Consider the following 12,594-nt stretch of genomic DNA (forward strand, 5'->3'; position numbering starts at 1 on the left):
TAATAGTGTATTCACGTCCATCCACTGGGTTCGTAAAACATTTAATTCTTGGTAAAAACCTGCAAAAAGTACAGTTCCCGCAGGGAAAAGAGCCCACAGTTTTTGATTTTTAGCCACATTCCTTTATCAATTTGTGCTTTAGGGAGGAAGCTGTGGACCAACTGATCTCTCAGATTAGGTCCTCGTCTATATGTGATACTTGAAAAAGATGGTATTACCCCATGTAGGTCTGGATCACTCGTCAAAATTCGCCAATGTTTCCTGAGGATACTTGTGATTTGCTGCTGACACCCATCATAGGTGCCAATACATCTGATGGTCTTAGTCTTATTTTGAGTACTAATCTGATTCTTGTGCAGCAAAAGGTCTTCTCTCCTTTCATTCTTAGCTCGATTAAAATCTCTTTTGAGACTTTTACGTGGGTATCCCCTAGTTATAAAATGCTTATATAACTCGTCCGCCTCTTTTTTGAAAGCCTCATCGGTGGCACAGTTTCTTCTGGCCCTCAAGTACTGACCAACTGGTATACCATTTTTTAACGAGGTCGGATGCCAGCTAGACCACTCCAAGAAACTGTTCGTTGAGGTCGGTTTTCGATAAATATTTGTCAGGATGCGTCCGTCCATGTCCTTACATATTTTCAAATCCAGAAAACAAATCTCATTGGGATGAATCTCATGGGTGAAATGCATCCCAATGTTGTTTTTATTTAGTTCACTGACAAACTCAAGGAAAAGGCTATATTCTCCCTCCCAAAACAACAGCACATCGTCGATAAATCTGCCCAAAAATAAAATGTGACTAGTAAATTGTGACAACATATCCGAAAAAAACTATTTGTTCTTCCCACCACCCAAGAAAAAGGTTTGCAAAAGTCGGTGCACAGGGCGTGCCCATAGCGGTGCCTTTTATCTGATGATAGAAGGCACCGTTGCATAAAAAATAATTGTGTGTAAGAATAAATCTAAGTAATTCCAAAACAAATCCATTATGTTTGTGAAAAGACGTGCTCTTAGTGTCAAGAAAAAATTCTGTCGCTTTTATGCCCAATTCATGATCGATGTTGCTATATAAAGCTTCCACATCCAGACTCGCTAGATATGTGGATGTCGACAGTATGATACCATTAATTTTACTCAAAACGTCACTAGTATCCTTAATATATGACGGTAACGATGTTACGAAGGGTCTTAATATATTATCCACATATTCACTAGCAGACTGAGTCGAGGAATAATTTCCAGAAACAATTGGTCGACCAGGTATTGGGCTTTTATTTTTATGCACCTTCGGAAGTGCATAAAATGTCGCAATTTTATTGTTCTTGTTATACAAAAATTCATATTTATCCTTAGATATCAAATACTGATCCTTTGCATTTTTCAGGATACCGTGCAATTCCTCAAGATAAACATTTGTAGGGTTTTCTGACAGGATTTCATAGGTTTGCCTATCCTTCAGTAATCTCTCTACCATCTGATCATAGTCGGTCCTATTCTGGACCATTATGTTGCCCCCCTTGTCACTTGGTTTTATCACAATTTCTTTGTTGGTTTTCAATTCTTCCAAGGCCACTATTTCCTCTGGTGTCATATTCACTGGAATACTATCCGTCCTAATTTTCAAGTTGTTTATTTCCTGTGTGACCATCTCAACAAACGTTTCTATGTTTTTATATTGAGAGAAGGCCGGGGTCCATTTGGATCTTGGTTTCAGATCTGTTAATGGTAGTTCAATATCGCATGGTATTCCTTCACTCTCCCGATGAAGGCTTTCTAAAATCCTCAGAGTTTGTTGTTCCCTCTGGATCAGTTTATTAACATCAAAGGTTGTATTGTTAAACTGTTTGAGCAGTGCTAACTTGAGTGCAAATAAATTAATATCCTTCACCCATGTGAATTTATCAAATCGTGGTACTGGAGTGAAAGTGAGTCCTTTCTGTAATCATTTATTTTGTGCTTCTGTAAATGGAATTATCGACAGATTAATCACCCGGGCCCTGTTGTGTTCTACACTCATTGTGTCTATACCGTGTAGAATAATGTTTGAAGGAGCCCCTCCAAAATTTACACCTATGTCCTCAGAGCCCTCTGGCGGTGAGTCTTGCACATGTGCTGTTATTTCACGTTGAATGCCCATTTTTCTCGATCCCTCAATTGGACACCACTCTGTCCTAAAAAAAGGGGGGTAATGGGGGGAGTAGCAAATAAGCCTGTGTTTGATTGTGTACTTGTCATCTGACCTGTGCTCTGTGCTGCACTTGTTGGAGTAGGTAATATATTTGTAACAGTTTTTGTACCAATCTGTGTTTGACTCACAGTATTTTGTAATGCCTGTGGACCAACACCAGACATGAAGGATAATACTGAGCCACTCAATCCTGAGGGCTCCATATTTTGCAAAGGACGGACGCATTCTGGAAGACCACCCCCTCTCTTGGGGTTGCGAGATCTATTATATCTCACCTTTCTTTCTGTGCCTCCTTTATTTAAACCATCAACACTAGCTGTTTCTGTGCCGGAGGTTTCCGACTCAGAATGGTCAGTATATCTTGTGTTTCTTCCTACAAAGTTGTTCCTATGCTTCCAAGAATATACTCGATCTGTATCAAAGTCTGCTTTATCACGGATATATTTCCGATGTTTCCTTTTCTAAAACCTGTCTGAATGTCCGTATTATTCAATGGGATCGTTTGGTTGGAAAATACTTGGCTAGCTTCCAATGAAAAGTAATCTTTACTGATTCCCTGTGCTAGAAATCCTGCCATTACAAATAAACAGGAATATTTCCTTGAAGGGCAAGTAATGGGGTCTACCCCCAATTTCTAAATAAACAACAAAATGAGCCCTAGGTTAGAGCCCTCGGGATGAAAAATCACTTATTATACAAAAGGTCCTCCAGACCAAAAAATCCCTTTAGGGGTCCCAACAAAAAGTTTTGTACTTGTACTCGCGCATCTTACGATCATGCTCCAGTGACGGAATTAAGGACGGTACGTTGTCCTTGTAACGGGGATCCAGCAGCGTGGCCACCCAGTAATCAGCACAAGTTAGAATGTGGGCAACACGGCGGTCGTTGCAGAGACACTGCAGCATTTAATTGCTCATGTGTGCCAGGCTTCCCAGAGGCAACGAAAAGGTGTCCTCTGTGGGAGGTGTATCGTCTGTGTCCTCTGTACCCCCCATCCACGCACCAGTGATGGTCATGGGCTGGTCTGGGTGCCACCCTGCTGTGAACATGGTTCCTCCTCCTCCATCTCCTCCTCCTCATCCTCCAGAACTGTGCCCTGGCTGGACAATTGTGTACCTTGGGTTTGTGGGTGGAGGAACCCACCCTCGGAGCCACTTGGGAATGACTGACCGGAAACCCTACGAAATGATCCCTCTTCCTCCTCCTCCTCCTGTGCCACATCCTTTTCCATCATCGCCAGGAGCGTTTTTTCAAGGAGGCATAGAAGTGGGATAGTAACGCTAAGAACGGCGTTATCGGCACTGGCCATGTTGGTGGAGTACTCGAAACAGCGCAACAAGGAACACAGGTCTCGCATGGAGGCCCAGTCATTGGTGGTGAAGTGGTGCTGTTCCGCCGAGCGACTCACCCGTGAGTGCTGCAGCTGCATCTCCACTATCGCCTGCTGCTGCTCGCACAGTCTGGCCAGCAGGTGCAAGGTGGAGTTCCACCTTGTGGGCACGTCACATATGAGGCGGTGAGCGGGAAGGCCAAAGTTACGCTGCAGCGCTGACAGGCGATCAGCAGCAGGGTGAGATTGCCGAAAGCGCGCACAGATGGCCCGCACTTTATGCAGCAGCTCTGACATGTCGGGGTAATTTTTAAGTCATTTCTGCACCACCAAATTCAGCACATGTGCCAGGCAAGGGATGTGCGTCAAACTGGCTAGTCCCAGAGCTTCTACGAGATTTCGGCCATTATTGCACACCTCCAGGCCGGGCTTGAGGCTGACTGGCACAAACCACTCATTAGTCTGTTGTTCAAGGCCCATCCACAGCTCCTGCGCGGTGTGGGGTTTGTCCCCCAAACAGATAAGTTTTAAAACTGCCTGCTGTCGTTTACCCCTGGCTGTGCTGAAGTTGGTGGTGAAGGTGTTACATTGAGGAGGTGGTAGAGGATGAGGAGCTGGTAGAGGATGAGGAAATAGAGTAGGAGGAGGAAGCAACAGGAGGCAAACTGAAGCGCCCTGCAATCCTCTGTGGTGGAAGGACATGTGCCAAACTGCTATCCGCCTCAGGCCCAGCCGCGACTGCATTTACCCAGTGTGCTGTTACGGAGATATAACGGCCCTGACCGTGCTTACTGGTCAGGTGTATAAAACTAAGACGGGATGTCCAGCTTTCCAAAAAAGACGTTGTTCTTTATTCCAAAATGACACAGGATAAAAAACAATCCAACACGGCAAGCAGGTCTACATGTTTCGGATGCTCAAATACTGATCCTTATTCATGACACAATGGTTGCTGAATGGCTACATACTTAAATAGCTGAACTTCCTAGCACTCGCAGATGGTTTGGATTAGCAGGAGTGGACACACAAATTGGGTTCCGCCTACTATCCAAATGCTATGTAAGTATAAGAGCAAAGATACATATAGAAATAAAAAGTTGGATATTTCAAAAAACACATAAACTGTTTTAAAAGTATATCTGAGCAAAGATCAGTAATGCAGGATTACATCAACAAAAAATCCAGTAGGACTCCCTGTTAAGAAGCTTGCGCTTGTAGTCACCACCCCTGGCAGGAGGATTAACCCTTTCTAGGGCCTGAACTTGAAAACCTGCGGTATCTCCCTGATGTAGGCTGGCCGCTGAAACATTTCTTTCTCTGGTATGTGGGATGTCTGAAAGGTGTTTACAGATTCTGACTTTTAAACTATTGGTTGTGCATCTAATATATTGCAGCACATTATCTGAAGTACGGCCACGCCAGAGAACTCCTTGGAGCTGACTTTGGTGTGCTCGGTGATGCGGTGGGCAGTAAGAGGCATACTGTCTAGAGGATGGCCGCTCCGCTTTTGCACCCTGCTCCCTCTTCTGCTGTGCTGGTGGCTCTGTGCGACCACCGCCTCTTCCTCCGAACTACATAGGTCACTCGCATGACCTTGATTCCATGTGGGGTCGAGGACCTCATCGTCCTCCACATCATCAAAGCCCCAGCAGTTGGCATCTGTGTTTCGTCATCATCCGAGACGTGCTGCGATGGTCCTCCCATGTACTCATCTTAAAAAAATAAGTGGTTGGGCATCGGTGCACTCAATCTCTTCCACTTCTGGGGCAGGGCTAGGTGGATGGCCCTGGGAAACCCTGCTAACAGAGTCATCAAAAAGCAGAAGAGACTGCTAGATGATTGGGGCTCAGACTGCTTGGCTGATTTGCAAGGGGGTTAGGTGAAAGACTGATGGACATCGGCTGCAGGTGCCAACTCTGGTCTTTCAGCAGGAGACTGGGTGGGAGACAATGTGAGGGAACTGGATCCAATGTCAGCAACCCAATCTACTATCGCCTGTGATTGTTCAGGCCTCACCATTCGTAGAGCAGCATTAGGCCCGACCAAATACCGCTGCAGGTTTTATCGCCTACTCGCACCTGAGGAAAGGGTTTCACTTGTGCGTGTAGCTGGCACAGATCGACCAAGTCCTCTCCCTGCAACAGGAGCTCCACCAGCATCACCACAACCTGGGCTACGTCCCTTATTTGACGTTCTCCTCATATTTTTCAAATTTAGGATCTTACCCTAAATGGGTGTTAAATTAATAGTACAATAGAACGACAGTATGTAAAAAGTGTATCTCACACAGTCTGAACCAGTGTAGGCCTGAATTCAATATTTCTTTTCCCAAATTGCCTGTATTTAAAATGGCTGTATTTCAAATCCCTGATTCAAACCCCTGTATGTAGAGGGGGTATCTCACACTGTCTGAACCAGTGTAGTCCTGAAGTAAATATATCTTTGCACAAAATGGATGTATTTCAAATGGCTGTATTTTAAATCCCTGATTCAAACCCCTGTATGTAGAGGGAGTATCTCACAGGGCCTGAACCAGTGTAGGCCTGAAGTAAATATATCTTTGCACAAAATGGCTGTATTTCAAATCCCTGATTCAAACCACTGTAGAGGGGGTTTCTTACACGGTCTGAACCAGTGTAGGCCTGAATTCAATATTTCTTTGCCTAAAATGGCTGTATTTCCAATCCCTGAATCAAACCCCTATATGTAGAGGGAGTATCTCACACGGACTGAACCAGTGTAGGCCTGAAATAAATATTTCTTTGCACAAAATAGCTGTATTTCAAATGGCTGTATTTCAAATCCCTGATTCAAACCCCTGTATGTAGAGGGAGTATCTCACAGGGCCTGAACCAGTGTAGGCCTGAAGTAAATATATCTTTGCACAAAATGGCTGTATTTCAAATCCCTGATTCAAACCCCTGTAGGTAGAGGGAGTATCTCACAGGGCCTGAACCAATGTTGGCCTGAAGTAAATATATCTTTGCACACAATGGCTGTATTTCAAATGGCTGTATTTCAAATCCCTGATTCAAACCCCTGTATGTAGAGGGGGTATCTCACATGGTCTGAACCAGTGTAGTCCTGAATTAAATATATCTTTGAACAAAATGGCTGTATTTCAAATGGCTGTATTTCAAATCCCTGATTCAAACCCCTGTATGTAGAGGGAGTATCTCACAGGGCCTGAACCAGTGTATACATAAAGAAATTATTTCTTTGCCCAAAATGGTTGTATTTAAAATAACTGTATTTCAAATCCCTGATTCAAACCCCTGTATGTAAAGGGGGTATCTCACACGGTCTGAAACAGTGTAGTCCTGAAGTAAATATATCTTTGCACAAAATGGATGTATTTCAGATGGCTGTATTTCAAATCCCTGATTCAAACCACTGTATGTAGAGGGGGTTTCTTACACGGTCTGAACCAGTGTAGGCCTGAATTCAATATTTCTTTGCCCAAAATGGCTGTATTTAAAATGGCTGTATTTCAAATCCGTGAATCAAACCCCTGTATGTAGAGGGAGTATCTCACATGCCCTGAACCAGTGTAGGCCTGAATTAAATATTTATTTGCCCTTAATGGCTGTATTTAAAATGGCTGTATTTAAAATCCCTGATTCAAACCCCTGTATGTAGAGGGTGTATCTCACAGGGACTGAACCAGTGTAGGCCTAAATTCAATATTGGTGCACCAAATGGCAGTATTTAAAATCTCTGAATGTAACCCAAATGTATTAAGTGTGTATCTCACAATGACATCTGCATCAAAGGCTGCCAACTATATAATTTTTTGTGCCCAAACAAGTGTTTGTTTAACAACTGAATTTGACAGCAGTATATAAGCCTGTAATTTAACACGTGCTGATGCTGCAAGGCCTGAAAATAGTGTTTTTTTTTGTCAAAAAAGTGTGTTTTTCAAACCCCAGAAAATGATGGGTGTATTTCTAGCTTAAATTGCACACTGACTAATCAAGATGTTGTAGATTGCCAAAAAAGTCTTTTTTTGGTAACAGAATATGAAAGCTGTATATATTAAACTTGAATGTAACACTTGCAGATCTGGAAAATACTGTTTTCTGAAAAAAATAGTGTGTTTTTAAAACCCCAGAAATTGATGGGTGTATTTCTACCTTAAATTGCACACTGACTAATCCAGATGTTGTAGTTTGCCTAAAAAAAAATGGCGATTTGCAATGTCCCAAAAGCTCAGATGCAGTGCTGATGCACTGAGCATGCATAAAATGGCCGCCGCTGCCACCCACCTAACTAACAGAATTATAAAAGTTAGTTTTTTTTGGTCAATGGCCTCAGGGCAGGGTAAAACGATTGTGTCCTGCACCCACACAACTATTTCTAGGTAGATTACTGAGTTAGATTCTGTCCCTTTTTCTCCTTGAAATCACAAGTCCAGCAGCATCCTCTCCCTACACTTGTAACAGCAGAGTGACGTGCAGCGCTACGTGACTCAAGCTTATATAGAGCCTGAGTCACATGCTTCTCTGGCCAATTACAGCCATGCCATTAGTAGGCATGGCTGTGATGGCCTCTTGGGGCAAGTAGAATGAAGCTTGTTGATTGGCTGCTGTGCAGCCTTTCAAAAAGCGCCAAGAAAGCGCCGAACACCGAGCCCGAACCCGAACTTTTACGGAAATGTTCGGGTCCGGGGTCCAAAAATCCTAAATTATTAATGACTTGATATGGGGCAGGAAAAGAGTCAGATTAAAACAGATTTTTCTTAAATTTCCTTGTCTGCTCCAAATATTATTTTATTAGCTTTCAGATGCAGTACCTGGTCAAGTGGACTGCATGGACTACATCCTCTTTTATGTCTTGCATCGTCCATAATGCATATGAAGAATGTCAGAGTATTTTTTTTATTACTGGAATCTGGATATCTAGAATTTCCTTTATATATAGGGTGGACCACAGAAAAGTAGTCCATAGTACGACAAGATGAACAAGCAAGTGTATAGCTTTTTATTATTACCCACAAGTCCCAAAAGATGTTGAAAGTGGTTCCCGTTCAGTTCTATGCATCTTTGGACATGTCGGATTATGTTGGCTGATACTGCTTGCAGCTCTTCAACAGTGATGCTGCGGTAAGTGTTTGTGATGTTTTCCTTGAGGTTATCCAGGGTACGTGGATTGTTAGTGTACACTTTGGGCCAGATTTATCATTACTCTAACAGCTCACTCCACTTTCACATATGGCTAAAGTCAGTTTTAGCAAAGTCAGATTCAAGATCGGCCCTTTAAGACTGTAATAAATGTGGTTTGAAGGTAGCAGTTTATCGGTCAGTAAGCAGCTTTACAAAAGTCGCACGTCTTTACGAAAAAGTAGCATGTTCTATTGAAAAGTCTCATAAGATAAGCATACTGTCATGCCCTGCTCAGGTTATATGCGGAGGTCTGCCAGGTTAGCAGCACGTGTGTAGCCTTTTGTTTTGTTTTGAGTTGAGCTGTATCCGCCTCCCTTCAGGTGCACTGGGTGGGGTCGTTGGTTTGAGTTTAAATTACGCCCACTCCCAGTGTCCTGTGCGGGTTATAGCTTCTGTCTGGCTCAGAGGAAGGAAGGAAGGAAGGATTTGCTGTTCCTGCTCCTGCTCAGCAACAAGATAAGTTGGTTTTGCTTTCTTGTGGTTGTCTGTCTAGGCTGTTTGAGAGACACCTGCCCCCTCCAGGTCCTGAGGGAGCAGGCTGTCTCTTTCCCCCTTTCACCATCTTAGGGATTTTAGGGAATATTCAGCCCAGGCACGGGGACACGTTTATTCCTACCTTTAGGGTCTGAACGTGGGCATAGAAGTCTAGGGAGAGCTGGTAGGAATTTGTCAGGAGGTGACCTTTATTCACAGCTTCTTGCCTAGACACTTGTATGGTGGTATTCTGTGTATCTTGTATCCTGTCCGTCGTGACATTATAACCCGCCAATACTTTGACTGCCATTTCTCAGCTGTTTTGAGATGGAGTCAATTGATGCGCTAGTTGATTGCATGCAGGGATTATCCCTAGAGGATCTGCGTAATTCAGTCACACGGTGTCAGAATGCTCTGGCATCAGGTGCAATAGGAGGAAGTCAAATTTATGGGGAGCCTAAAGTCGCTCTCCCTGATAGATTTGCAGGGGGTGTGGATGACTTTATCCGCATTAAAGAGTCATGCAAACTGTATTTTCGGCTGCGTCCATCTTCGTCTGGTGATGAGAGTCAGAGGGTAGGGATAATCATATCCCTGCTTAAAGGGGACGCACAATCCTGGGCGTTTTCTCTGCCGTCCGGTTCTCTGGCCCTCCGGTCGGTGGAAGAATTTTTTAAAGCCTTGGGATCAATCTATGATGATCCAGATCGGGTCTCGATGGCGGAATCTAAATTGCGTAATTTATTGCAAGGTGAACATACTGCAGAGGCTTACTGCATTGAGTTTAGGAGATGGGCTACTGAATCAGAGTGGAATGACCCAGCGTTACGTAGTCAGTTTTGTCAGGGGTTATCTGAGAGATTGAAAGATGCCCTTGCTTTTCATGAGTACCCGGATACATTAGAGCAGTGTTTCCCAACCAGTGTGCCTCCAGCTGTTGCAAAACTACAACTCCCAGCATGCCCGGACAGCCAGGCTGTGCGGGCATGCTGGGAGTTGTAGTTTTGCAACAGCTGGAGGCACACTGGTTGGGAAACACTACATTAGAGAATGCTATGTCTTTGGCAGTACGGTTAGATAGACGTACAGTACAGACCAAAAGTTTGGACACACCTTCTCATTCAAAGAGTTTTCTTTATTTTCATGACTATGAAAATTGTAGATTCACACTGAAGGCATCAAAACTATTAATTAACACATGTGGAATTATATACATAACAAACAAGTGTGAAACAACTGAAAATATGTCATATTCTAGGTTCTTCAAAGTAGCCACCTTTTGCTTTGATTACTGCTTTGCACACTCTTGGCATTCTCTTGATGAGCTTCAAGAGGTAGTCCCCTGAAATGGTCTTCCAACAGTCTTGAAGGAGTTCCCAGAGATGCTTAGCACTTGTTGGCCCTTTTGCCTTCACTCTGTGGTCCAGCTCACCCCAAACCATCTCGATTGGGTTCAGGTCCGGTGACTGTGGAGGCCAGGTCATCTGGCGCAGCACCCCATCACTCTCCTTCATGGTCAAATAGCCCTTACTTTCAAAGTTTTCCCAATTTTTCGGCTGACTGACTGACCTTCATTTCTTAAAGTAATGATGGCCACTTGTTTTTCTTTACTTAGCTGTTTTTTTCTTTCAGTTGTTTCACACTTGTTTGTTATGTATATAATTCCACATGTGTTAATTCATAGTTTTGATGCCTTCATAGTCATGAAAATAAAGAAAACTCTTTGAATGAGAAGGTGTGTCCAAACTTTTGGTCTGTACTGTATTAGAGAGAGGTGTAAGGTTCCCTCCGCGCAAGGGATCCCTTCTGTGAGTGGTTTTGTCTCACCTGCTCCCCAGGGTGATACGACATGTAACTCTGGGGTAGGGGAGGAACCCATGCAGCTGGGTCAGGTGTCTATCTGTTCTGGTAGTAGGAACTTTAGGAGGTTGCATAAACTATGTTATTACTGTGGAAAAAGTGGTCATTTTATTTTTGCTTGTCCTTTTGTTAAACCGCATGTTGATGAGAAAGAATCACAAAGAGGTTTACTTAAAGAAAGAAAAAAACCATCCCTGACTCTTGGTAGTGTGAATGGGGTGGTGGAGCAAGCAGGTATGCAAGCTCCCTGTAATACTCGTTTCTCCTTCCAGCTATGGTGGCGCTAGACTCAAGAATTTTTTGTTGTTGAAGTATTCATTAACTGTGGTGCTGGGGTAAATCTTATTGATTTTCTTTTTCTTCAAAATCTTGGTATAAGTACTTGCACTTTAGAAAGAGAGATTCCGGTTTTTGCAATAGATTCTTCACCTCTTTCTCAAAGGAGTCTCACTCATATTGCTCATGGTATTCAGTTAAGGGTGGGTGATTCACATGTTGAGATCATGTCTTGTTTTGTCATGAAGGACTTGCCCGCTCCTATTGTCTTAGGTTTACCGTGGTTGACAAAACATAACCCAATTATAGATTGGCAAGCAAGACAGATCATTGGTTGGAGTGAATTTTGTTCGGACAATTGTCTTGGCACATCTATCTCTGGTGTGTCTACTAGAGATCTCCTGAACTATTCGCCGGCGAACAGTTCCCGGCGAAAATAGCTTGTTCGCCGCGGCGGGCGAACATATGCGATGTTCGGTCCGCCCCCTATACATCATCATTGAGCAAACTTTGACCCTGTACCTCACAGTCAGCAGACACATTCCAGCCAATCAGCATACCCTCCCTCCCAGACCCTCCCACCTCCTATCAAAAAGCAAGGACAGCATCCATCTTAGATTCATTCTGAAGCTGCAGTGTCACAAATTTGACTAAGTTGTAATCGCAATGAGATTAATACAGGTTATATTAATCGCATTGTGAATTCAACTTAGAGCTGGGTTCCTAATGGTTGTATTGCTAGGATATAACGAAGATTGAGAATATAGTGCTATATTCGTTATATTCGTCAATTCTAGCAATACAACCATTAGGAACTCAGATCTAAGTTGTAATCGCAATGCGATTAATACAGGTTATATTAATCGCATTGTGAATTCAATTTAGAGCTGGGTTCCTAATGGTTGTATTGCTAGGATATAATGAAGATTAAGAATATAGTGATATATTCGTTATATTCGTCAATTCTAGCAATACAACCATTAGGAACTCAGATCTAAGTTGTAATCGCAATGTGATTAATACAGGTTATATTAATCGCATTGTGAATTCAACCTAGAGCTGGGTTCCTAATGGTTGTATTGCTAGGATATAACAGAAATTGAGAATATAGTTCTATATTCGTTATATTCGTGAATTTGAGCAATACAACCATTAGGAACTCAGATCTAAGTTGTAATCGCAATGCGATTAATGCAGGTTATATTAATCGCATTGCGAATTCAACTTACCACACTCTGTGTCAACTACGTAATTTTCCATGGGAGTTTTGCCATGGATACCCCTCTGGCATGCCACAGTCCA

The sequence above is a fragment of the Bufo bufo genome, chromosome 8 (assembly GCF_905171765.1).
Source record: "Bufo bufo chromosome 8, aBufBuf1.1, whole genome shotgun sequence".
NCBI classification, from domain to species: domain Eukaryota; kingdom Metazoa; phylum Chordata; class Amphibia; order Anura; family Bufonidae; genus Bufo; species Bufo bufo.